Source organism: Helianthus annuus, chromosome 14, assembly GCF_002127325.2.
Source record: "Helianthus annuus cultivar XRQ/B chromosome 14, HanXRQr2.0-SUNRISE, whole genome shotgun sequence".
NCBI classification, from domain to species: Eukaryota; Viridiplantae; Streptophyta; class Magnoliopsida; order Asterales; family Asteraceae; genus Helianthus; species Helianthus annuus.
The window spans coordinates 139,701,094-139,728,107 of NC_035446.2; positions in this window are offsets into that span (position 1 = coordinate 139,701,094).

Below are 27,014 nucleotides of genomic sequence, written 5' to 3' on the forward strand. Positions count from 1 at the left end.
TACCAAAGCTGGGTCGCGAACCCAGTAATGGTGGAAAAATCAAATGGCGGATGGCGCATGTGTGTAGATTACACTGATCTCAACAAAGCATGCCCAAAGGATTGCTATTCCTTGCCAGAGATCGATAAAAAGATTGACTCCCTCGCGCCTTACAGATGGAAGTGTTTCTTGGATTGCTACAAAGGTTACCATCAGGTGCAGATGAAGCTGGAGGACGAAGACAAGACAGCCTTCAGGACTGATCTTGGAATATTCTGCTACACCAAAATGCCTTTTGGTTTAAAGAATGCAGGCGCGACATACCAACGCCTCATGGACAAGACCTTTGCTGGAGACATTGGTAAGCACATCGAGGTTTACATTGATGATCTGGTGGTCAAGAGTCCCGAAGAAGATCAGATGCTGAAGGATATTGAAAAGACGTTCAACTCTCTGCGCGGCGTCAATATGAAACTAAATCCTGCCAAATGTTCCTTTGGTATGGAGGAAGGGAAGTTCCTGGGTTTCATCGTCACAAACGGCGGTTTCAAGGTGAACCCAGAAAAAGTACAGGCTATTGAGCGAATGCCATCACCGCGAAACATAAAGGAGATGCAACGTTTGGCCGGCCGACTGGCCGCGCTTAATCGTTTCCTATCTAATCATGCCGCGAAATCATATCCTTTCATCAGTACACTACGCAACTGTGTAAAGAAGCAAGAATTCAGATGGACACCGGAGGCAGAGACAGCTTTTCAACAAATGAAAGCATGTCTGATTGAACTGCCCACCCTTACGGCGCCATTTGAGAAAGAGCCCCTTGTACTGTACTTATCATCCTCCGATAGGGCAGTAGGGTCAGTGTTGCTAGTGGACAGAAACGGAATTCAAACACCGATCTATTACGTCAGCAGGATACTCACAGACCCAGAGACAAGATATTCCACGATGGAAAAGTTAGTACTCGCGCTACTTCATGCCTCCAGGAGGCTGCGCCGGTACTTCACAGGGCATGTGATAACCGTGCTGACGAACTTCCACATCGGAACCATACTACAGAAACCTGAAACGTTGGGCAGATTAGCGAAGTGGGCCATTGAGCTGGGAGGTCACAACATCTTGTATAGACCACGCCCAGCAATCAAAGGTCAGGTTCTAGCCGACTTCATCACGGAAGTGCCGACTGATAAAATCAAAGAATGCGAGATGATAGAAACTCCCAAAGAAGATACAGAGGAAACTTGGATGCTTTACACCGACGGGGCATCAAATGAAGATGGCGCGGGAGCAGGTTTGCGCTTAGTAAGCCCCGAGAATCACGAGTTTACTTACGCCATTAGGTTGGATTTCAAAAATACCAACAACGAGGCTGAGTACGAAGCGTTCCTGGCAGGCTTACGCCTCGCCATCAAGATGGGAGCAAAAAACTTGCGCGCACATGTTGACTCACTCCTGATCGCAAGTCAAGTAAACGGCATATACGACGCGAAAGGAGAAGTCATGGCCTTGTATCTGGAACAAGCGAAGGAATTGCTACAGCAATTCAAATCCCACAAAGTTATACACATTAATCGCTCAGAAAACAAGCCTGCCGATGCTTTGAGCAAGCTTGCCTCGACTTCCTTTCAACATCTCGCCAAGGATGTAAGGATAGAGGTACTCAAGAACCCATCGGTTTTACTGCGCCAAGTTAACGTAATCGAAACAGGGCAGACATCATGGATGAGCCCCATCATCCAATACTTGCAAGAGGGGGTGCTTCCCGAGAACAAAGCGGAAGCAAGAAAGATCCAAACCAAAGCCTTACAGTACGAAATGAATGGCGGTATCCTGTACCGAAAATCCTTCCTGGGACCACTACTACGTTGCGTGGACCCCCAGGATGCAAATTATCTGATAAGGGAAATTCATGAAGGGATTTGTGGCATTCACTCCGGACCACGGATGGTTGTCGCGAAGATCATGAGCGCCGGTTACTACTGGCCGGGTATGCATGTCGACGCAATGAAGGAGATCCGCAAGTGTGACTCTTGCCAGAGACACTCTCCAAAAACGCTGCGTCCTAAAAACGATCTCATTCCCGTATCCACCGCATGGCCCTTCCAACAATGGGGAATTGACATGGTGGGACCCTTCCCGGATGCACCCGGCGCCGTAAAGTTCATCATAGTAGCTGTTGACTACTTCACAAAGTGGGTAGAAGCCAAAGCCCTTGCATCCACCACAGCTATGATTGTGCGCAAGTTCATATGGGAGCACATCATATGCAGATTTGGCCTCCCGCTCAAGATCGTGACAGACAATGGCACCAACTTTGCTTCGGACGATCTTAAGAACTGGATGAAGGAGATGAACATTGAACACACTTTCACCTCTGTTGCACACCCACAAGGCAACGGACAAGTGGAAAGTGTGAACAAATGCATCGTCGAAGGGATAAAGGCCAGATTAGGAACAAGGCGGCGCGGATGGGTTGATGAGCTCCCAAGCATTTTATGGGCTCATCGGACCATGCCAAAGACGAGTACCGGCGAGACCCCTTTCAGCCTGGTTTATGGCTCAGAGGCGGTAATCCCGGCGGAGATTGGCCTGCCCTCGCCACGCATGACAACGGTCAACACGGTTGACAATGAAGCAGAAAGGCGCCTAGACTTGGACCTGTTAGAAGAAAGACGCGAAATCGTGAGAATCAGAGAGGCCAAGTACAAAACCCAGCTGGAAAGGTACTACAACACAAGGGTTCGCATTTGTACCTTCAATCCAGGGGAGTACGTCTTTCGCGACAACGAAGCATCAAATGCGGAACGCCCAGGGAAATTAGCACCTAAATGGGAAGGCCCATATCTGATTCATGAGGTCCTGGGCAAAGGGGCCTACAAATTGCGCACCTTAGATGGCCACATCTTACCAAGAACTTGGAATGCGCAACAATTGCGCAAATGCTATATGTAATCTTTTCGGCCTTGCGCCATCTTTCAATTAACTACGCCGGCTACGAGCCACTGGCAAATATGTATCAAGGCCTAAGAGCCAAGTTCTGACTTGAATGAAAACATACGACATGTTTTTTCTATTACATTTTTTCGTTACAAATGCATGTTAAACTTTTGATTAGCGCGAAAACACTACAGCATTTCAAGACGATTCAAACCACCTCCAAGGTCCTCCGCAAACAAAGCGCGAGACCGGACGATCACCTAAATACTTACAAAACGCTTCCATTTATTTGAGCTAATTTAGCATAAAGTTTTATAACAATGCAATAATTGCAACGGAAAAAACAAAATGTTTCATTAACAACTTGCGCAACCGCGCAGCATCATACATAAGAATATTCAAAGAAACTACAAAGGCACAAATGCCTATCAACTACCTACTCAACAAACTCTCCTACTCTTCACGACGATCATCACCATCATCTCCGTCATCTTCACCATCATCATCGTTGCCATCATCATCGTTGCCATCATCATCACCATCACCGCCATCATCACCAACTGGCTCTTCGTCGGACAACTCGACGGTAACCGGTGGATCGAGGATTGCCTTAAGACGCTGGCACCAGTCGTCTTTCTTTAACGATTCGACAACCAACTCCATGATAGGCAAGGAGAGGTTGTCATAGGAATTTTCAGCACTTGCTAGCGCAGCATTGGCATGTTCTGTTACTGAGCAATGGCTTGTGTCAAATTCTTGCCCAAGCATTTGCTCAACATGATCAGCACACTCCAGGTAGCCTCCCCGGTGACCCACCGCACGCGCCGCATCTGTCAGAGCCGCTACGGCGCGATCTAGCTCGTTCGCATTTAGGATGGAGTTGGCAACCTTCAACAAAAGATAAGCATTAAAGAACTCTTAAAACAATTTAAGAAAAAAGCATAAGGCACTTACCAACACTACTCCACGAGTGCGCATCCACTCCGCTTCTGAGACAAGTGTATCAACGATACCTTGAGCCTCAGAGTAGTTGGTTTGGGCCACATTCAGCGCGGCAGTGCTCACAGCACGCGCCTCCTCAGCATCAGCAGCCTTGACCTTCTCAGCCTCAAGGTCAATCTCCAAAGACTCGCATCTGTCGATTTGCTCATTCAAGCGACGTTTGAGTTCCGCTATCTCAACGTCCTTGGCATGGAGATCCTTGTCCTTGTTGGACAATTGCACCTTGGCTGCAGTCAGCTCAACCTAAAAATTGGCAAACGCCTTGAGAATCGACTTAAAGAAATCTCATAAACAAAAAAGGAAGAGCGAGAATCAGTAGAACTAACCTCCATCTGCTGTTTGGCAGCTTTTTCACCCTGCGCTTCCTCCACCTTTGAGGTCAAGTCCGCAACTTTAGCCTCAAGATCAACGATCTTCTGTCGTAGAGCATAAGCACGATCGTTGTCTTGGGCGCATATGCGTTTAAAGTCGGCCTTCTCCTTGGCCAGTTGCTCCTCGACATGGTGAAGTTTTTTCTGCAACCCCTCGCGGCCCCATTCTTCAGCCTTCTTGTCAGCCTCAAACTTGGCTCTCTCCTCACCAAACGCGGTCTTCGACTTTTCGAAGTCAGCAATGCGTTTCAGCATACGCTCGCGATAAGTCTCCCAGTCGGCGCGCTCCCTAACCATCGTTCGCCATTCGCGAACTATTTGATTGTTGGCAGCACGAGCGTTGGCCTCCGCAAGAATATAAGTACGATACAACATTTCGTGAGGTTTCGCCCTTTGCCGATGGACTTCAGCAGGTGTAAAAGAGTTCAGGAACCACTCGCGCGCAGGGCTGAACTCGACGAAAGTATCTTTCTGTTTTAAACTCCAGGGGGCTTGATGAGGAGCGTCCCCACGCTCTTCTTCAGTATATGTCTTGTAGTAGATATCTCCAACGGTATCTTTCGCCCCTATCACGTTAGGGTTATAACCCCCGGCTCCACCGGAGCTCGCGCCGCTAGAAGAGTAGCGGCCGGACCCTTTCGAAGTGATAACAGGGCCGGTGCTGGTTGGCCTGGTGACCTCAGGACCTTGAGACTTCAAAGGCTGATCCATAGCCTTTTTCGCCGCCACCTCCTTCTCCAAGGCCTGCTTCCTAGCCACCTCAGCCAGCCTCTCCTGCTCCGCCCTCCGCTTCCTATCCTCGTCCTCCTTTTTCTTTCTCTCCTCCTCTACCTTCTTCTCTTCTTCTTTCTTTCTCTTCTCCTCTTCTTTCTTACGCGCCTCCTCCACCTTTCGCTGCGCCTCAGCCGCCTTCGCAGCGTCCTGAGCTGCAGCGTCAGTGGACTTGACGGTTATCTTGGGCCTTTTTACTCCCGCCTCACTGAATGTAACCGCCTTTTCAGGGGTCTTCTTCTTGATCTCTGCAAAATAAGGCAAGGGTAAGCAAAGAAGTTTTTTAGAGAAGAAAAGAGAAGAAAAGAACATACCAGGAGAAAATTGATACAACGAGCGCAGCCTGCTCGTCTTCCCTATCGCAGGGATCACAACAGATTGAGGCGCGGAAGCCACACCAGTTGTAGCCTCGCTCCTACCCCTTTTCCGCCCAATAAGTTGAGCAGCAGCATCTTCCTCTTCCACTTCTTCATCCTCTGGGAAAGACGGAGTCGCGCCAGCTTCAGGGTTGCGAGAACCCGCGCTCCCGGAACTCTTCGACCCACCAGCACCAGCTTTTCCCTTAGCTACATGTGATAAACCTTCATATGAGTCACTGATTATCACATAGTCGCCTAAATCACGTTGACGAAGGCGAAGAGTACCTTTGACAGCAGCAGATGTTGCGCGACTAGGGCCGGTGCCCTTACTGGTCACCTCAGGCTCCACCTTCTTCTTCTTCTTCACCGGCTTTTTCTTCTTCTCCTCGGGGTCAATCCCCAGGTCGCGCAACACACCTGCAAAGATTTCAGACCAAGAGCTTAGCTCGCCGTTGGAAGAACCTACAGACTCCTCGCTGGAAAGATAGAAAGTTTCTTTCCCAGCGAGAGTCACAGAGCGCAATGGACGAGGTTTTGGATATTGCGCACCTTCAGTAGCAGTTGGCGGCGAAGCGAAGGCATCAGCAGCTGGAAACATGAAGTTTCCTTTAATCTGGTCATACCAGCTTTCTTCATCATCGCGCACTGGGCGAACGCCCATGGAGCCTCCAAAAGTAGAGAAGGCAGCTTGGTAAAGTTGCGCTTCTATAAACGGAGATACATAAGTAATAATCAAAGAAATCATACTTAGACAAAGAACAGAAAAACGACTAACCTTGATCGCCAAGCTTTAAAACGGGAACTTCCCTACTGCTAGGTGACCACTGGTCACTCATCTTTGCTGCAACTAGAACATTTTCCCCAAACACCCGGTTAGGGGTTGGGGTCAGCTGCTGGTACCACAAAGCCGTTTTTGGGATCGGCAGATCTTCCTTGGGTATGGCCTCAGTCCATTCCCTAAAGGTCATAGCGACCGGCACGACTTCTTCCCTGATGAAGAAGAACTTGGGTTTCCAGTCATGGAAACTCTTTGGTGGATTTAACAAGATCTTCTTCGCCGCACCTCGGCTTGCAAACGAAAAGAACCCCATCGTCCTTTGCAGTTGGTAGAATGAACGAAATTTGTCGACAGATGGCTCGATGCCATGTGACTGGCATAAGAACTCGAAGTGTCTCACCCTCACCATCCCAGGTGGACTCATCTGAGATATGTGGAACCTGTAGTAAGAAAGGATACTACCCAGAAAATTGGTCGCCGGCAGCCGGAAATTACCCTGAAGAAAGAAATCTTCATAAAGGGTAATATAGCCGGGTGGGGCATCAGCCGCGGTTTGGCCCTGAGCCGGATACCGGGCGTCCCACTCCGGTGGGAATCTGAAGCTCCGAACAATCTGTTCGAACAGACCTAAGTCCCATCTAAGGACTGGAACCGGTCCTTCCTCACTAGCAGCAACCTCTTGGTGCTCCTCACTCATATTTTAGAAGGATCTGGAAAAAAGAACGAAGAAAAGTTTGAAGATTTGAAGAAATCTTGAAGAAGATGAAGAACACTTTGAAGATTCAAAGACCTTTTGAGAGGAAATTGGAGAAGAAACGAAGAGAAAGTGAATCTCTCACCTTTCTCTTCGGATATATATACCCATCGCATTTAATGCGATGGGTAACCGTGCCGCATTCGCCGCTAGGCTAACCAACGGGAGGTTGCCACGTCAAGCGGAAAACCAGGGGTGACGGTTACCACGCGCGCGTGGGCCTCACTCTCCTGACATGAAGTGCAACCGCCGCAGGCGGCATGATGACACCCGTGCCAGGGGTCAACTCAAACGTCGCCCTCAGCGACTTATCTCACCAACCTGTCAGAAGTTCAAATTTCGAAGTTTCCCGCCATAAAACATGCAAGTAACTTCATGCAGAAGTCATATGAGTCGCGCCAGATATACATAAACTACTATACCCTCGCACGCTTAAAAGGCCAAACAAGAAATCACTCGCCACCTGCCTAGTACCTGCGCATTGAAAACAACAGTTTTCAACAGCCGCCATACAAGTCAGGATCAAAGGAACCATTTCCCCTACTCTTATTTTTATTAAGTCCAGAGCTCCAACCACTTGCGTTGCGCATGGTGCAGCACTGGACTGGGGGGACTTGAAGGGGTATGGTCCCAAAAAGTCGCGCAAACCTCAGATCAGGTTGCGCGTGAGACCATACTCCTTAACACAACAAGGTGTTAACAACAACCTTGCGCGGCCTACATCGCTCTACGATTACCCCGCGCGAGGGAATGCACACAACAAACCCAGATATCAGCACTTAACATAAAAACAATGGAAGAAATGAGCCACTAGGTAAAGAAGCGCGCGGCTACCTACAGTGGTACACAAGGTACAAGTGGCAGTAAAAGGAGCCAATGAGCGTCTAGCAGGCTCTGGTCAATCGTGCGCCACGATCGCCTGACGAGAAGTACACAAGGACGCCTACATGGCACCAATCAGAGGACGGAGACAACTGTCCCACGATCTCCACTCGTCTGCTGATGACAGAGGGACAACAAGGCCGACAACAATGACACGTGGCTCCAATCTAGGTGCGCCAACACCGACGAGCATCTAGAAGCCACTAAGCAGTCGAGGCCAGCGAGGCAAAGAGCATATTCGTTGTTGTCCGTTTCTGGCCCAAGGCCCATCAGCCCACAACCTCTTACACCTCTCCGGCTATAAATAGAGACCTTCATTCCTCAGGTTAAACATTCTATTCTCTCGGCTCTTACTCTTAACTACTTAATTACTCTCAAAGCAGTCGCTTATTCTCACGCCGGAGCCCGGTTAAGAGGGAAACCCCCACATTCCCCTCTTAACGAGTAACAGTGTTCTGTTTTGCAGGTTGATTAACCAGTCGGAGCTCAAATACCTAAAAGAAGATTAACCTCTATGATAGGAACATAAACCCACCTAATTAATACCTTAATTAGATCACTGTTTCTTCAATATGTAAAGATGTATTATGTAAACGGTTGTGTTGGTCTTTCGGTTGGCACCGTTTCAAACGGTTATCTTTCCCTTCAAATCCAACCGTCACCAACCACCACAATATATATAGTTTGCTGGCAGTTATGTCCGGCACTAAGACATTTTCCAACTCGAAATTGTCCTCTCTTTATTCTGGTTTTGCCATTCATTGTTCGTTGCACTGATACAATGAATCCTCTCTTTATTACCTACACTTTATTTAGTCCGAGTTTTATATCTTCAATACCTTGTCCGAGTTTAGCAGTCTAAAGTTCTTTGTTCGAGTTTTGTTTTTCTTTAGAAAGAGTCCGAGCTTAATTCCTAACAGTGTAGTGTTCGAGGTTTTTTTTTTGTGTGTGTGTGTGTGTGTGTGTGTGTGTGTGTTCCATTTCAGGTGGTGGTCTGGGTTCAACACTCTGATAATTTCTCAGACATTGCACTCCGTGTTTTCTCTCCGGGTTTGGACTTAGAAAACCTTCCCAGTGACAGTGTTTGCTTGGAAACCTACTGTTAATCTCTGTTTAAACTCACTGTTTCTTTCACAACTATCTCGAAATGGCAAACAACAATCTGACTGCAATGGTGCAAAACCTCAAGCATAATGCTGAGGTAGGGAGTAACGACAAACCTCCTTTGTTAATAAACGAGCTTGATTTTCCTGAGTGGAATGAGCGTTTCGAAAGGTATGTAAGAGCGAAAGACATCAAGATCTGGTTGTGCATCGTTAAAGGATGTGGAGCTATTCTAGTAAGAACGTTAATGATTGATACTTACTTGGCACTCACCGACGACCAAAGAAAGTTTTATGATTGTGAAGAGAAAGCTATGTCAATGATTACGATGGCTATGACGCAATCTATACTTCATATTTTCCGTAAGAGAAGTAACTCGAAGGAGCTGTGGGATAGCATGATCGAGCGCTATGAGGGAAATGCAATGTACAAGAAACGACGTCTCGAACGATTGAAGACTCAATTCATTGTGTTTAAAGCTTTAAGAAATGAATCATTCGATGATACGGTGAACCGATTTTATCATCTGTTGAGCGAACTTGATCGTAGTCAAGAGGGTATTTGCACTGAATTTGAGAAAGTTGAGAAGTTTCTAAATTGTCTTCCCGGAGAATGGAATATGTACACTGCATTGATTAGAGAAGGTGTTCTCTACGAGGAGCTCTCATTGGAAGAAGCTGTACAAAAACTAAAGGGTTATGCTTGGAATATGGAAGATCAAGCATCAGATTTCGAGGAGATCCAAGATCCTCAGTTATATAAAGCTTCAAAACCGACGGATAAGGGTAGTAATGGAGTAACCGGTGTTGCCCAATATTCTGAGAATGAAGTTCCTGCAAGTGAACACGCCTTTATAAGCAACAATGTCAGTTCAAGTGGAACAACAAATTCCAATCAAGGAATGTACTCTTCTAGTGGAGCTCAGAAATCTCAAGCAACAAACTTGAACATTCCAAAGTTAGATGCAAGCTGCTTAAAGTTGGTTGAAGAAAACATGAGCCTTTTGGCGTCCTTCATGACTGCCTACGAGAACTTCTGTCTTGGAAAACTCGTTGAACCGTCAAGTCTCGATGAGGACTTTGACCAGATAGACCAAGACGAAATGGAAGAACTTGATCTACAACTCAATATGGCACTCTTAGTTCGTAGAGCGAAGAAATTTCTGTTGAGAACAGGTAGGAAGTTCATAGGAGGTCAGACGAAGACTCGAATGGGAGTCGACATGTCAAAGGTGAAATGTTACAACTGCGGCATCTACGGGCATTTCGCACGTGATTGTCGGAAGCCGAAAATGGAAAGATCTGACAGAGAAAGCAACTCTCAAGGAAACAATTCAAGACCAATGCATCAACTACTACTTCTAACTCAAGTACTCGTCCAAGTGGTTCTGAAAATCTTACACCCTCGACAAACAATGCTATGGTGGCTCAATCTCTACAAAATGTGACTGAGCCTTACGACTGGGGTTGTGCATTGGAAGACATTTCAGAAGCTATTGTGTCACAAGCCTTTATAGCTGAAATTGTCGACGAAGAAGTGTGTGAAGAGATCATTGAAGAGTTTAGCATTGAGGAACTTGCTGTTGTAGCCGAGGTTTTTGGGGAAGAGTTGGATTCGGGCAATGTTACTGAGAATGAAGATAACTTGAATGAAGAGTTTGTTGAAAAGTCTAACAAAACAGAAGATGGAGAAAAGGGAGAATGCTTTGAGTTCAACATCTGCACAGCCGAAATACAGCAATTTGCGGATGCAGAAGCTAAAAGGTTGGAAGAAAACTCCGTAGAAAATGAAGCATGTGCATTTATGGCTGGCATTGAGGTAAAATCATCTTCTGTAGATAAGCGATGTGCAAGATGTGTAGAGTTTGTCACCAAGATTGACAGATATGCACTTCACAACACAAATTTAATTGCAGATTTAGAAAAATCCAGAGAACTCATTGCTGTTTTGTCTAATTCGGATAAAGAACACCGAATTAAGATAAAAGCGCTGAAAAATGATATCTCTGAATTTGAGAGACTTGTGGCTCGAGGAACTCTTAAAAATCAGGAATTAAGATCTGAGCTTGAAATGAACCAAAATTGTGTTTTGGAAAAGAACAAAATTATTTTGGAAAAAGATAATCTGATTTTAGATTTGCAACGAAAAATTGAAAAGTTCGGGGATTCATCTGAAGTGATGATATTCTGTATTAACAGCCAACGTCTCAAAGAATCTGAGGAAGAAATGTTCGGCATCGGTTATAAGAAAGTTCCTCCACCGGTAAATCATAATTATACATCGATGCCAAGCATTGATCCTGAATTGGCTTGTGCCAAAGACCCCTCTGACGGTTGAACCGCAAAGGGAGTCAGAATCTGAGCCAGATGAGGCTTCTGACTTAGAACAGTCGAAGGTGAGTGAAGTTACAAAGAAAAATGAGCTAAATTTTGATAACATTGAGAATTTGATAAGAAATAAAATTTTGGAAATTTTTAATCAAGTTCAAAATGCGAAGTCAAAACCAAAGTCACGTGGGAAACCCAAAAAGAGTTTGAAAAATATCCCTAAAACTGAGTTTGTTAAAGGGGAAGATTTTATCAAAGAAGAAGAGAAAATCGAAACAGGTTCAAACTCTCAGTTTGTCAACCAAATTTTGAAAAATCCCACTAACGCCTCATCATCTTCGGCCAGTCATGAGGAACGTCCAAAGAATGCTGCGAACGTTCGCAAATGTTATAAGTGTCGTGGGAAAGGACACTTAGCAGCAGATTGTCCAGATGACAAGGGTAAATCCCTTATTGATCCTGATCAGAAGAAACCTTTTGTTGAAAAACCACAAAATGAAACAGATAATGTTGAAAAGAAAAACGGTAAAAATCAGAAGGTTGAGAAAAACAAAGTGATTAAACAAGAAGTAAAACCGGTTGTTAAAACAAATGTTAAATCACAACAAAATCAGGATCATGGGAAGAAACCAGTTGTTATTAATCGTGGTGAAGGATCGGAAAGTTCATCTCAACGACATGATACTCGTGAGAAAACACCTCACAGACGACAAAATCATGTTACTTTCCAAACACTTAAGAATGACCAACGTTCTGGAGGTTCGAACAACAACTATGTTAGACCTCATGCACAGAACATATTCGTGAATGATCGAAATGCGTCACCCCCTCCACCCCCCCCCCCCCCGATTTCCAAATCAAAGACTGCATTCGGATAATCATCCACGATCATTCTCAAGACACAATGATGTTCCTAGATTTGGTAGGATTTTTGAGCCACCCAGGAATCAAAATTACGGTTACCAAAACTATGGAAGCCGAGGTTATGGAAACTCTGGTTATACCAACAGATCGTCAACTCCGTATAATCCATGATTTTCGGGGAGTCACTCCAACAATTTCCGAAATGTAAATGGAGGACACAGAGGCGATGATGGTTATTTCAAAGAGTTTTCTTATGTTGACGAATCGGGACGACCCAAGACCATCATGGCTTGGGTCCCACACTCTAACTAAATTTTCTTGTTGGGGAGTGTAGGAGCAGCTGAAGAGGGCTATCTATATTTGGTATATCGATAGTGGCTGTTCCAGACAGATGACAGGCAATAAAGAGTATTGAGTAATTTCAAACAAATTCGAGGTGGTTATGTTAACTTTGCCGGTGAGAAGGGTGGATACATCACCGGTGAAGGTTCGGTGTCAAATGAAAAAATTACGCTGCATAAAGTGAACTACGTTGAAGAACTGAAGCATAACTTGATGTCGGTTTCTCAAATTTGTGATAACAAGTACACGATGTTGTTCACTGATAAAGCTTGCTTCGTTTTGCGTCCGGGATTTGTTGTTCCTGAAGATTGGATCGTAATGAGGGCTCCAAGGGTGAATAACACATATGTCATGGACATGCGCCCGTTGGTTAACTCGTCTGCTCCAGTGACATGTTTACTTTCAAAGGCGACTAAAGATCAATCGTATCTCTGGCATAGGAGAATGGGCCACGTGCATCTACGAAAAATGAACCACTTAGTGAAAAACAACTTAGTGTTGGGGGTTCCTTTACGTAGTTTCAATATGCACAACAAATGTGAATCGTGTGAAAAAGGAAAAATCAAATGAAAGCCTCATAAACCGAAAACTGTTAACTCAATCCAAAAACCACTTGAATTGCTTCACATGGATCTTTTCGGCCCGATCCATGTTGCTAGCATTGGTGGGATGTCTTATTGCCTAGGTGTCACTGACGATTTCTCACGATACTCGTGGGTATTTTTCTTAAAAACAAAGGACCAAACTACTGGTATTTTAAGAGACTTGTTCAAACAACTTGAGAAAAATTATTCACTTCCTATTAAGAAAATCCGAAGTAACAACGACACTAAGTTTAAAAATCATTATATGGATGAGTTATGTCGGGAAATGGGAATAGTTCATCAGTTCAGCGCTCCATATGTTCCTCAACAGAACTGAGTTGCAGAACGGAAGAATCGTACCCTAATTGAGGCGGCCCGAACTATGCTTTCTGAATCAAAATTGCCAATTTTCTTCTGGGCCGAGGCGATAAACACTGCATGTTATGTGTTAAATCATGTGCTTACGGTCAAAAGAGAAGATAAAACGTGTTATGAATTGCTTGAAAACAAGAAACCGAACTTATCTGGTCTTCAACCTTTTGGGATCAAGTGTGTTATCAAACGCACCAAAGTTACTCCTAAAATGGGGGAAGTTGGAGAAGTTGGGTTCTTTTTGGGATATGCCAATGGAACTCCAAACAAACGCGTTTATAACATTAAGAAGCGTACAGTGGAGATCGTGTTTGATATAACTCCTTTGAGTTACGATCCTCCACCGTCTGAATTCGGTCCTAAAAGCGGTTATGACTATGATAAATTATTTGATTCATTTGATCTTCCTGATGTTTCAGAAGAAGATTCGGAGGTTGTATACACACATCTTGTGAACAAAGATGAAGTGGATGCGAGCTGGAGAGCAAGTATTCCTACTAATGTGTCTTCGAATGTTCCAGTCGCTGATTCTTCGATCGTAAACGAAGTTGTTGCTGAGCAGATCCCCAATGCATCTGCTCAAACTACAAGTGGTGATCTTTACGTTGATTTTTCAACATGTCCAAATGTTAGTGCGTCTTCTGGAAATGATCAAGCTTCTAGTAGTAATGCAAATGCTGAGGGGGAGATTCAATCAAATTTGGGAAACAATCTTCAAGCTCCGGCAATCCCAGTTCCAAGAACAAATATTCATCATCCTGTTGATAATATTATTTGGAATCCAAATGCGGGAGTGCAAACGCGAAGGAGTATTTCAGAGATGCAGTGTCTGTTCTCTGCTATCAAGAATGAAGAAATCTACAATCTTAGCCTACATGAATGTTTTATCTCTCAGATAGAGCCGAAGAACTATCAGATGGCTCTAAAGGATAATTCTTGGTGTGAGGCGATGCAAGAGGAGTTTGCTCAGTTCGACAAGTTAAAGGTGTGGAATTTGGTCGATCTTCCAAAGGGCCAACATGCAATCAACACGAAGTGGGTTTTCAAGTGCAAGAAAGACGATAAGGGTGTTGTCGTCAGAAACAAAGCACGGTTGGTTGTTCAAGGCTTCTATCAAGAGGAAGGGATTGATTATACAGAAGTTTATGCACCGGTGGCAAGACTGGAAGCCATTCGTTTGTTTCTAGCTTTTGTTGCACACATGCGTTTCAAAGTCTATCAGTTGGATGTGAAAAGCGCGTTCCTTTACGGAAAATTGCATGAAACTGTGTATGTATCCCAACCACCGGGTTTCGAAGCTCCAGGGTCTGACAACAAAGTCTATCTGTTGGACAAAGCTCTCTACGGTCTCCATCAGGCTCCTCGGGCGTGGTACGAGACTTTATCAAGACATCTATTGGAGCACGGGTTCTCGTGTGGCGTGATTGACTCCACACTGTTCATCTTGAAGAAACGGGGAGATTTTCTGATCGTGCAAATTTACGTTGATGACATAATTTTTGGTTCTTCAAATGAAGAATTGTGTCGTGAGTTCCAGGCGGTGATGAAGTCAAAATTTGAAATGAGTGCGATGGGCGAGTTATCGTTCTTTCTAGGTCTTCAAGTGAGTCAAGAAAAAACCGGGACGTACGTGCATCAGACGAAGTATGTCCACGAGATTCTCAAAAGATTTGGATTGGAAGATAGCTTACCCTATGACACGCCTCTCCCGACAAATCACAAGCTTTCACCCGATAAGGAGAAAGATCCTGAAGTGGATCCGACTCTATATCGAGCAATGATAGGTTCGCTAATGTACCTTACTGCTTCACGACCAGATATTATGTTCTCTGTTTGTTTGTGTGCGAGGTTCCAATCAACTCCGAAAGAGTCTCACTTGAAAGCGGTCAAGCGTATCTTCAGATATCTGAAAGGGACGCCTAAGCTTGGATTGTGGTATCCAGCTGAAGGTGGTCTGGATTTGATGGCGTATGCTGACGCACACTTCGGAGGGTGCCCGATGAACAGAAAGTCAACCTCTGGCGGCGCACAACTTCTTGGGAACCGTCTTGTCTCTTGGCAATGCAAAAAGCAAGTTGCTGTTTCTTTATCCACGTGCGAGGCCGAGTACATTGTTGCATCAAGCTGTTGTGCTCAGGTCTTGTGGATTCAGCAGCAAATGAGGGACTACGGTTTGAATTTTACTCGAACTCCTATTCTTGTCGATAACAACTCTGCCATTTCCATAACTAACAATCCAGTTAATCACTCACGCACTAAGCACATAGATGTTAGGCATCACTTCATTCGCGACTGTGCTGAGAAGGGTTTAATAGAAGTGGTTAGGGTAGACACCTTGGATAATCTTGCCGACCTGTTTACAAAGACATTCGATCGGGCTAGATTTGAAAATCTGGTCCGAATGATTGGCATGATCAACCCCGAGTAAAATGCTTTTCAAAACTCGCATAGAAACTTTATTTTATGTTTTATGTACAGTTCTTACCGCTTTCCAAAAATTGAAAAACTCCAAAAATATTTTGCTCAGTTGTAGGATAAATTTTAAGAAAAATACAAAAACATTTGAAAAATATAAAATGAAGTCGTGTTGAGATATAAGGGAAATGATAGTACATCGGTTAGTCATATCTGGTGCAGGACTATGGTCATATATAAAATTAACCGTTAACTGTAACAGCTTCATTATACGTTGCTTCAGTAGGTTTTATGCGTCAATAAGAACCTGTTTTTGGTATATAAACATAATGAACTGTGTAACTTGTGTGGTACATCTCTCGGATATATGGTCTTGGTACCGTAATTTCGTTTGATAGATTGCCGAGTTTCTGAGATACGTGGTCTTTATGCTGTTTATCATCTGGGTATCATGGTTGTTTCTTTTACCGAAAACAACGGGGACGCAAGTCTAGATCTTCCATGATTCCATACATACGTGTAAATATCATTCAATCGTGTATATAATACATGATGCATTCGACCTCAATAAGTGATAAACAATCACATGTCCCACAAAATATGTGATAATATATCACAGCTCTTATGCGGGAGTCAAGTTCGTCTCTTTGTCTGTACGATGGTACTAACCTGTTCACGGACTTGCTCCTGTGCCCTCATGCATCTGAAAATCAAGTTCCTCATCAATAAGTGATTCTATCACATAGGGCTTGTTTTCAATTCTAAATAAGTGAGTATCTCACATCAGTTTATACATCAAAACAGATGATAAATGGTATACTCACCAGTAAGATGATCTCTCGTGCATACCTTGATACGGGAGTATATTCTAAGGTGGGTAAACATAGTTACAATCAGTTATTAATACACTTAATCACATATCTCGAAAACAGTGTTCGAAAGCGTGCTAAAACTTAAGTGAACCACAATACTGTTGAACGTCTTGAACTGTTAATATCATTTTAAAGGCTTAAACTAAAATACTATGGTTCTTGTGCCGGATGCTGACAGAAAAACTGATATGATCCCTTTGCTCCGATTTCACAAAAAGATAGTTAGTGTAAATACGTTCGTAGGTTTAACCATTTTTTTGTTCAGTCAAAAACTGAAAAACAACAAAAAGATTTTGCTTTCTTGTTTCTATGTGCGAGTTATCATTCTGCAAGATACTCTAAGGGTTGTGAACATTCTTTAGTAAGATGCTAAACATCAAGTTCGGTAGCTTAAAATAAGTCTTTCTCATGAAAATCGGTCGTGCAAGATACATCTAAGTGTGAGTGGGAAATTTCGTCATTTTAAAGGGTTCGATAAAATTTTGTTCCGAGTAGTGATATTTTCCGTTTTTGAAATTTTTATGTTCGGAAGTGAAAGGATTGTTTTTGAAAGTTTTAACAGTTTTTTTTTATTTATTTCGAAAATTATCTCGATAGTTAATGTTCAAAAAAAATTAGTATCGATCAAAGTTAGGAAAGCAAAATTTTCGAGGTTTTGAAATTAGGGGTTCAAGTCCGAGCCTTAAGTGGACCGAGTTTTAAATGGTTTAATGTCCGAGTTTTAAGTCTAACTTCAAGCCGAGTTTTTATTATATAACCTCCGAGTTTTGGTAAGTATGTAAGGGTTTTAGGTTCTCCTCCCTCATTCAATATCAAAGTCTCAGTAGATAGAAGACCTGCATCGACCCCTCCTCTTTCCTCAGTTCTTTCTTCTTTCAAGTCTCTTTCTCACTTGTGATTAGATCCATAAATCATCTTCAAGGTATGTGTTTCTACATTCATATCATCTCCATTGTCTCAAATTAGGTAAGAATCTTGGTTTCTAGGGCTTGGATTTCCATCTTGGTTGAACTTAGTGTTCTTATTTCTTGTTAATTCTTGCTTGAATGTTTCTTTCTTGCTGAATGATGATAATATTTGATGCTATTGAACATCTTGAAGTTAGGGTTTTGTGAAAAAAAAATTTGGGGGTTTTGTGTTTGGCTTCAAGAACTTGGTGTTCTTGAGGTTAGGGGTTTTAAATCTTGAAGAAAGTTGAATGCTTGAGTTAATTTTAGAGCTTTGTACGTTAAAATCTTGCTTGGTTGTGTTTTTGAATATGTTTGATTAGGTAAAAAATTTTTGCTTGTTTGAGTGAAGTTTTAGTGGAATTTTGTGATGTTCTTGCGGGTATTCTTGGGTTTAAGGAAGAAGATGAAAGAAATTTCAAATATCGAGTTTTGATCATCAAAAGTTTGCAAGTTTTTGTTGTTTGAATATCTGAGTTATTATTCTGAGTTTTTAAACAGTTTCAGCTATGTTTCAGTTCATTCTGAGTTTTAGCTATGGATTTGTTCTGGATCCGAGTTTTAGCTATGGATTTGTTCAGCTATGTTTCAGCTATGGATTTGTTCTGGATCCGAGTTTTAGCTATGGATTTGTTCAGCTATGTTTCAGCTATGGATTTGTTATGGATCCGAGTTTTTAACAGTTTATTCCGAGTTTTTAACAGTTCATACCGAGTTTTTAAACAATTCTGATCTGTTTTAGTCCTCCAAGTTTTAAAGTTCCGAGTTTTAGTAACAGATCATTCATCAATCCAAGTTTCAACAGGTACTTCCGAGTTTTCAACTTTCACGTGTTTAACAGTTCCGAGTTTTAAAAAAATTCTGAGTTTTAGTAACAGTTCATTCATCAATCCGAGTTTCAACAGGTAGTTCCGAGTTTTCAACTTTCAAGTGTTTAACAGTTCCGAGTTTTAAAAAAATTCCGAGTTTTAGTAACAGTTCATTTATCAATCCGAGTTTCAACAGGTCAAAGTCAATCTGTTTCAGTTCCGAGTTTATCCGAGTTCTTTGTTTCAGTTCCGAGTTTATCCGAGTTCATTGTTTCAGTTCCGAGTTTATCCGAGTTCAATGTTCGGTTCTGTTCCGAGTTTTGGTTCAGTACCGAGGTTTGGTTCAGTACCGAGGTTTGGTCAGTACCGAGGTTTGACAATAAACAGTTTCAACGGTCCGAGTTTTTTGGTTGACAGTAAACAATTTCAACATGTTTACTTTTAGTTTGTTCCAAATCAATCCGAGTTTTGGTCCGAGCTTTAAGATGTTGTATGTTGGTAAACTGTTTGGTGGTCCAACTTCTTTAGAATAAACTGTTAGCTAGTCTGGGCTTTAGTAACTAGTTTAGCAGCAGGTCCGGGTGTTACTTTGTTTGTTCCGAGCTTTAGCGGTTACAGTTCAACAGTTTAGTTTTGTGAGTAGGTCTGAGTTCATATGATCTCCGGTTATTAGTTCCAGTTCTGGGGTCTGGGTTTAATAGCTCATTGAGAACTATTGGATTTATTAATATGTTTGCTTCTGTTAGTATTCATACCTAATGCATGTGTTTCGTTTCTGTTTTAATTTCCAACAGATATGGCAGATCCACCTCGTCCTGTTCGAAAATTTCATCGTCGTCACAATCAGATTGCATTGATAAACGAAAACGTTCGTGGTGGAGCCGAATATTCTGATATTATACGTTTTTTTCGAAATTCAAGAATTTGTTTCGTGATTTCAGAAAATATTCACCAAGTACAAGAGTATATTGAAGATTTTTGGCATATGGCTCAGATTGTTGATGATTCTATCGAAGCTACTATTCATGGAAGCCCTATTGTTATCACAGAAGCCGTTATTCGTGCGGCTTTGCGGTTTAGTGACTTAGATTATGGAAACATGTGTTATGTAAAGCAAATTCGTGAACGTGGGGCTAGATCTTTCGGTTACGTGGGTTGTTTTACCAGGAAGGAGATCGCCAAAGGATTGATTCTTGGGCAGTGGAGATATTTCTTTCATGTAATGATGCAGTGTTTAGCTCCACGAAAATCGGGAATGGATGGCATGGCTCATGATCTTCTTTCTGCAATGATTGGGTTAACTTACAACCAGCCATACAACTTCTCACTGATGATTTTCCAAGCTTACAAACATCAAATTGGTCTGAAAGAAAATGATAAGCGATTGATGATTCTGTATCCTCGTTTTCTTTCGCTTATTATTCGACACTTGTTGCCTAATCTTCCGTTCGATGTATCTCTACCTGCGCACGCTCAAGCGCCCATGCATACTCATCTTTTTACCGATTGTGCTAAGGTTAATGTGTCCAAAAGGACTGATGTTCATCCTGTTACGACTCCTTTTCTTGGTGCAATTGTTCAAGAGAACTACAATCCGGAAAATGATCCAATTTGGATAAACATTCGGAATGGTGTTGATCAAATCTTTAGTGGAGGAATGCAGACAATTGAGGCTAATGTTCATGAACCCGTGGTTGTTCAACCTCATGTTGATCTTCAACAACCACCGGTTAATACTCCGGAACCTGAACCCCTTGAAGAACCAGTTATTGATGAACCAATTGTTGATGCAAACATTGCACTTGATTCAAGACATGAAGAACAATCATAAACACCAAAGATAAAAAGATGTAGAAGTTGAACCCTTTATTAATGAATCAGTCATCACAGATTACATACCAAACAAGTATACATCATCTACAAGCAGGGTTAGATCACAAAGATCTAAACCGAGCTTTCTCTCACTAACACATAGTCTCCCTCTCTCTAGGATGTGCACACCAGGAGGAACAAGAAGTTAGGAGAGGTCACCAAGCTTCTAAAGGGTTGCCCTAATCTACTCTATACAACGCATATATATAGGCTAGGGACTAAACCCGGACAAAACATATTGTCCGAGATACAAAACAGATAATTCGGACAACAATAATAATCAACATATTCCAAGTTTAACATCATAAACTCGGAACTGATAAAGCTACCGAATTCTTGACTTGGCTTGGACTTTGTTGACCGTTGAACAGAACGGATAAAGCACAGTTACCCGGTAGGAACTGCACTTACAGACTCCCCCTTAACTATTGCTATCAGTTCTGTCTGACACTGATATCTTCAGTCACCGGATACTGCACTTACAGACTCCCCCTGACTGATGATATCATGCCTGCTTTCAACTTTGGCTGAGACTTGATCCTCCGGCAGAGTACAATGATCTTCAACCCTTCTGATAAAAGACTTGCTGATGATCACTTAAGGCTGCTTTGAGAAAACTGAAGAATCCAAAATCAAACACTGCAGATTCTCCCCCTCAATCTACTCCCGAATCAAGTTAACGCGAACCGACCTAACAACCACATGTAAGAATATCGCTCGATACATTAATCTTCAAACCTAATCGGCACCAGAAAGAAATATTGGATTTCCATTGTCCAATCTTGAACACTTCAAACTTCACTAAGACATGAAATTCAGTTCGATAACTTAATAACAAACTGAACTCCGTAAAAGTACATCCACCATATTAATTAAAAGTCTTCAACCCTTCATGTATGATCTAATCTCGTCATGTATCCTCATGAATCAATATCCTGTCTTCACAAATCCGCTGAATCCCCGATGACTTTCATCTCCGATCTTCCCTTCACTTCAAGAAGCCCCACATTATTTCGAGACCAGAACTAATCTTCTCTACTCTAAATAGCGACTTAATAAGGCTCAATCTTCAACTAGTCACCAACCGAGAATTCAACTTCATCACGTCAACACTTGATTAATAACATAAACACACGTGACAAAACTCCATCACACATGAGCTATTTCACGCACAAGCTTTAGATTTACGAAGAAAATAGGATTTTTTTTTTACTCCCCCTATTTCTTTGTAAACAATACAAAAATCCAAGCAAGTCTTATTCTCTTCACCTCCTCACTTGATCCGGACAACATAAGTACCATAAAACTTTTCGATAATCCGAAACCGACTTCAAGTTTCCAAACTACACATAATTCTGACTCTTAGTTAGTTATCTGGTACCCCAGGTAACCTGGAATAACTAGAAAAACTCGGAACATGCACAACTCGAAACTTCCGAACAACACAAACTTCTAAATTTAGCTATAAATCCGGTACCCCAGGTAACCCGGAATTCTAGAAAATTCGGAACTCGTAAAACCCGAAAGCTCTTGAAACCTCGAATCAGATCATCGGAACAATACTTAGAGTACAAAGAAATTCGGAACAAGCAAAGAAATCCGAAAAAACCCATAAATTCGATTTTTTTAAGTCCGAACTTGGCCTTATAATTCCAAATTTAGCATCAAAATACATAAATTCTGACTTTTGTCCCTAACATAACCTTGGACAAAACTCCATGGCTTAAACTTGGACAATTGTCCATGACTTAAACTTGGACAATTCTCCATGACATAAACTTGGACACCAAAACTTGGACACCAAAACTTGGACACCTAAACTTGGACACCAAAACTTGAACACCTAAACTTCGACACCAAAACTTGGACACCAAAACCTTAGAACTTAAACCTTGGACTATCAATGCTCAATGTAAACTCGGACTAGACAATGTAACATCGGACTATATGTAAACTTGGACTATCAAAGGAGTAGACAAACCTCAGTCCTTTTGGAGTAGACTAAACTCTGACCCTTTAGAGTTAAACCAACTCAAACTCGGAAGATTTGAACTTCTCAAAACTCGGACTCTTGGAATCTTTTATAAAACTCGGACAACAAATGACTTAAAATGAAACTCGGACCTAGAACTTTTAAGTAAAACTCGGACAACTTTTACTAAAAGTGGAAAACTCGGACGAAGAAATGAGGTGTAAAACTCGAACCCAGCTTGAGAACCAGTTTCCGGATTATTTCCCCAGTGTGACTTCACACTGGTTCACCAAAACCCTGGAAACACAAACACAAAGTTTTAAACTCGGACAATATTTTTTTGGATCAAAACCCTAGAACTGCAACAAGAAAAACCATCACGACCGACGAACAGCTTCATTTTCTTCATGTTTTATGCAGAATCTTCACGTCTTCAAGATGTTTAGCGGAAACAAACATCAAATCAAGAGCAATGGTGATTCGGAAGGCGATTAGACCATTCCGAATCGGTAACCGTGCTCTGATACCACTGTTATAGCACTGGATCCATGACGAACATCAAACATTGCACTTGATTCAAGACATGAAGAACAATCATAAACACCAAAGATAAAAAGATGTAGAAGTTAAACCCTTTATTAGCGAATCAGTCATCACAGATTACATACCAAAAGAGTATACATCATCTACAAGTTGGTTTAGATCACAAAGATCTAAACCGAGCTTTCTCTCACTAACACATAGTCTCCCTCTCTCTAGGATGTGCACACCAGGAGGAACAAGAAGTTAGGAGAGGTGCACCAAGCTTCTAAAGGGTTGCCCTAATCTACTCTATACAACACATATATATAGACTAGGGACTAAACCCGGACAAAACATATTGTCCGGGATACAAAACAGATAATTCGGACAACAATAATAATCAACATATTCCGAGTTTAACATCATAAACTCGGAGCTGATAAAGCTACCGAATTCTTGACTTGGCTTGGACTTTGTTGACCGTTGAATATAACGGATAAAGCACAGTTACCCGGCAGGAACTGCACTTTCAGAATCCACACACTAACATTAATTCCGCTACACATGTGTTCAACATCCAACAAAGTGGTATCAGAGCCACTTCCGAAAGAGAAGAGAATCCTGTGACGACGTCAACAACCCTGCCATGTAAACATTGCTCGGACGAGAAGAAAGAAAGAAGATGGATGCAGAGAAAGTGCTATTATTGCAGTAAGCCGGACATCAGATTGCATCTTGCAAGGAGAAGGAAAGCGATGAGGCTGCACAACTCACACGTCTGGCGATAAACACTGGGATGCAACCACAGAAAAAACCAAGTGATGTGGATCTGAATGATCAAAGAATGGAGAACATGGTGACCGGAACAGATGGCGGTTTCTGGTCCGAAATATGGTATGTCAGTAAGTTCTTTAAGAAACATTATTCAGGAAACATTCATATGTTCAAAAGAATAAAGAGCATGTTTGATCTGGAAACACAAACCGGCGAGAACAATTTTTATTTCATCAAAGGAATAGGAATTGTTGAATTAGTAACAGGATCCGAAAGGATTAGAATTCAAAGCGTCTTCTTTACTCCAGATCTTGACAGGAATGTATTAAGTCTAGATCAATTAATAACTCAAGGGTATACGGTCAAATTTACGAGAGATACATGCAAAATTTTCCCTACATTTAGTATTCATGTTATAAACAAGAAGAATGATATATCGGGTTTTACTAAGGAAGATGAGATCGGTAATAGAGAGAAGGAAATGGTGCTAAAGTCTGATCCGGAGTATGAAAGTTTCAAAACGGAATATTTAAACCAATATTTCGAAAGCCTGAATATATCTTCGAACGAGCCTGACTGGAATATCTTGAAAATGCAAGCAATGTCGTTTAAAGATTTCCAAGACTGCAAGGCTCTTCTAGATATGTTAGATGATGAAAGTTATGTCGGAAAATACAAGTTCTATATAGAGAAGAAATTTGAGGAAATGATTGATTGGTTTCTAAAGGTCAAATTGGAAATCAATACGAGGCCACTACCTACGTTTGCTGAAAACAATAGAAAAGTATGTTTACTGGACCTATACATGGCAGTCAAGAGGGAAGGAGGTCACCGGAGAGTGACCGATAATAATATGTGGGCTGTAATCTCAAGGGACATGGTTTTTTATTACAAAGAAGGAGAATTCATGAGACTTATGTATGCCATGTACCTGGATGTACTGGAGTATTATTATAAGTTCAAAACCACACAAGAAGGTGCAGCCGAAAAGGAGATTAAGGTGGATCAGGGGATTCATGTCGCTAAAGAAAGGAGGAGCAAAAGCTGGGACGATGGTGAAGGGTCAAGTAGGCGGCCAGTTGCAGATCAAGAAGGAACAGCCGAAGAGCATTATGCTCTCTTTGCCGGTAATGACTGGTACGGACTTAAGAGGCTGCAACGAAGGAAGAGGTTCGACTTTAAAAGGGTGGAGAAAGCTGTCAATGAAGCCAATGACAGCGTGATTATGCATTCTAGGAAGAAACATTAAGTTTATGGGGAGTGTATTAGAAAGTATAAACTTAATTATGTGATGTATGTTATTAATATTCGGATGATTTAAACTTATGTATATGTAACGATGTATTATGTAAACGGTTGTGTTGGTCTTTCGGTTAGCACCGTTTCAAACGGTTATCTTTCCATCCAAATCCAACCGTCACCAACCACCACAATATATATAGTTTGCCGGTAGTTATGTCCGGCACTAAGACATTTTCCCACTCGAAATTGTCCTCTCTTTATTCTGGTTTTGCCATTCATTGTTCGCTGCACTGATACAATGAATCCACACACTAACATTAATTCCGCTGCACATGTGTTCAACATCCAACATTCACAACTTAAGTTACGTGGCCAACTCTGTGAAACTGGACCACACCCCCTCGCGTCGATTGCATTGTAGGGTTACTTCAGACACCGAATCCGGCTTAGTAGCCCGTGGATCCGAATTCTCTCATGGTGAGACCGAGCTCAATTAAGAAAAATTCTTTCAATGTTAATGTAGTATTTAAATTGAAAATTTAAAAGTAGGTGATTACGTGAAGTGTGAGGTGAAAGTTTATAAATGTATAGTGTTGTGAAAAACTAAGAGTTCTTTTATGAAGAGTTGAAATGTGATATGTCATACTAAGATAAAGGTTTGTATAGGTATGTGAACTATAGAATTTTGGATGCTTTTTTAAGGATTGCTAGTTATAATATATCCTTTGTAACTTTCTTTTAATAAGCATAAAGTTCCATTCGTGCACATAGGAAACTTAGCATAATCACCCAATTATATGAAAGATGTCTATAACGAATCATGCCTCTAAGAACATATTGGATTGCAATGGATACCCCTTTAACTTCAATAATTACAGTCATAATCGTTTATTTGTAAAACCCATTACATACTACGTCATTTTCATTAACAGTTGTTAGATTTTCCAGTTAAAGCAGATCATATGCAAAGCAGATGAGGATACTTTTGTAATTTTACCCATTATACATATACAAAAAATCAAAAACTCTCTATCTCTCTCAACTCTCGCTCTCTCTTAACACTCTTTCTCTCTCTACTCATCTTCAACAACAGAAGTTTCTAATCAAAATATTGTTGTTGATGCGACAATCAAATCGGAACAAAACTTTATCAAATCAAAGCCAAAACTTAATGCAATGGACAGTGTGAAATTCGGAATCAAGATTCCAACATCAACAACAGAGTTAATTCAGAATCGTAAATCTAAATAAAAAAAATGAAAATTGTTCTTCAAGCTTGTTCTTTGTAATCATCTTCATCGTTTCTACAAAAGCACACAGTGAGTGTGTGAGAGAAACTGGTATTTTCCAACAAACCGACTTCAACACCACCTAACTCACCCACCAGTCAAGCACCACCACCCCCATCCACCCACACCCCTGTTGAATCTGCAGCCACCACCCCCGCCGTATAAAAGTCACACCGCTCAATCCGACTCCCACCACCAGTCAATCTACAACCACCCCCACCGCTGGATCTATAACCACCTCCACCGCCAAATCTACAACCAACCCTACTATCGCATCTTCTCCCAACCTCTGACCACCACCACGCTCTCTCTCACCCAACCAAATGATATGTGATTTCACAGATCTGATTCAAACGCGATATGAGGCCAGTGATTCAAAAGAGATTTTACGGATTTGATTCAAACGTGATTGTACATATTTGATTTAACCGAAGGGGTTCTTCTGGTTATCGGTGAGGTGGAGCTTGGTGGCCGTCGGATTTGAGGAACCGTCCGGATATGGTGGTTATCAGTGGAAGAGTTTGGTTGCCGCCGGAAATAAGAAACTGATAGAAGTAGTTTCGGGTGGCAGTGGTTTTAGACGGTGATTAAGATGGCAACACGATGGTGGTGGTGGCTCATAGAAAAAGAGAGTTCAGAGAGAGTGAGAGAGAGAAAGTTGAAGAGATGGTTTCTATTGATTTTGAATTATTAAGTTTTTAAAGCTGGTTTTTCTTTTAGGGAAATTGGCCTGTAATAATCCCACCTAAACCTTATTGGCCATTAATAATCCAACCTCAGAATATTTCCCCCACCAGTCTCACGTTTCATCTATTTTTCCTACAATGGTCCCCCGTTAAAAAAACTTAACGGAGTTAAGCTTTTTTCCAAATTA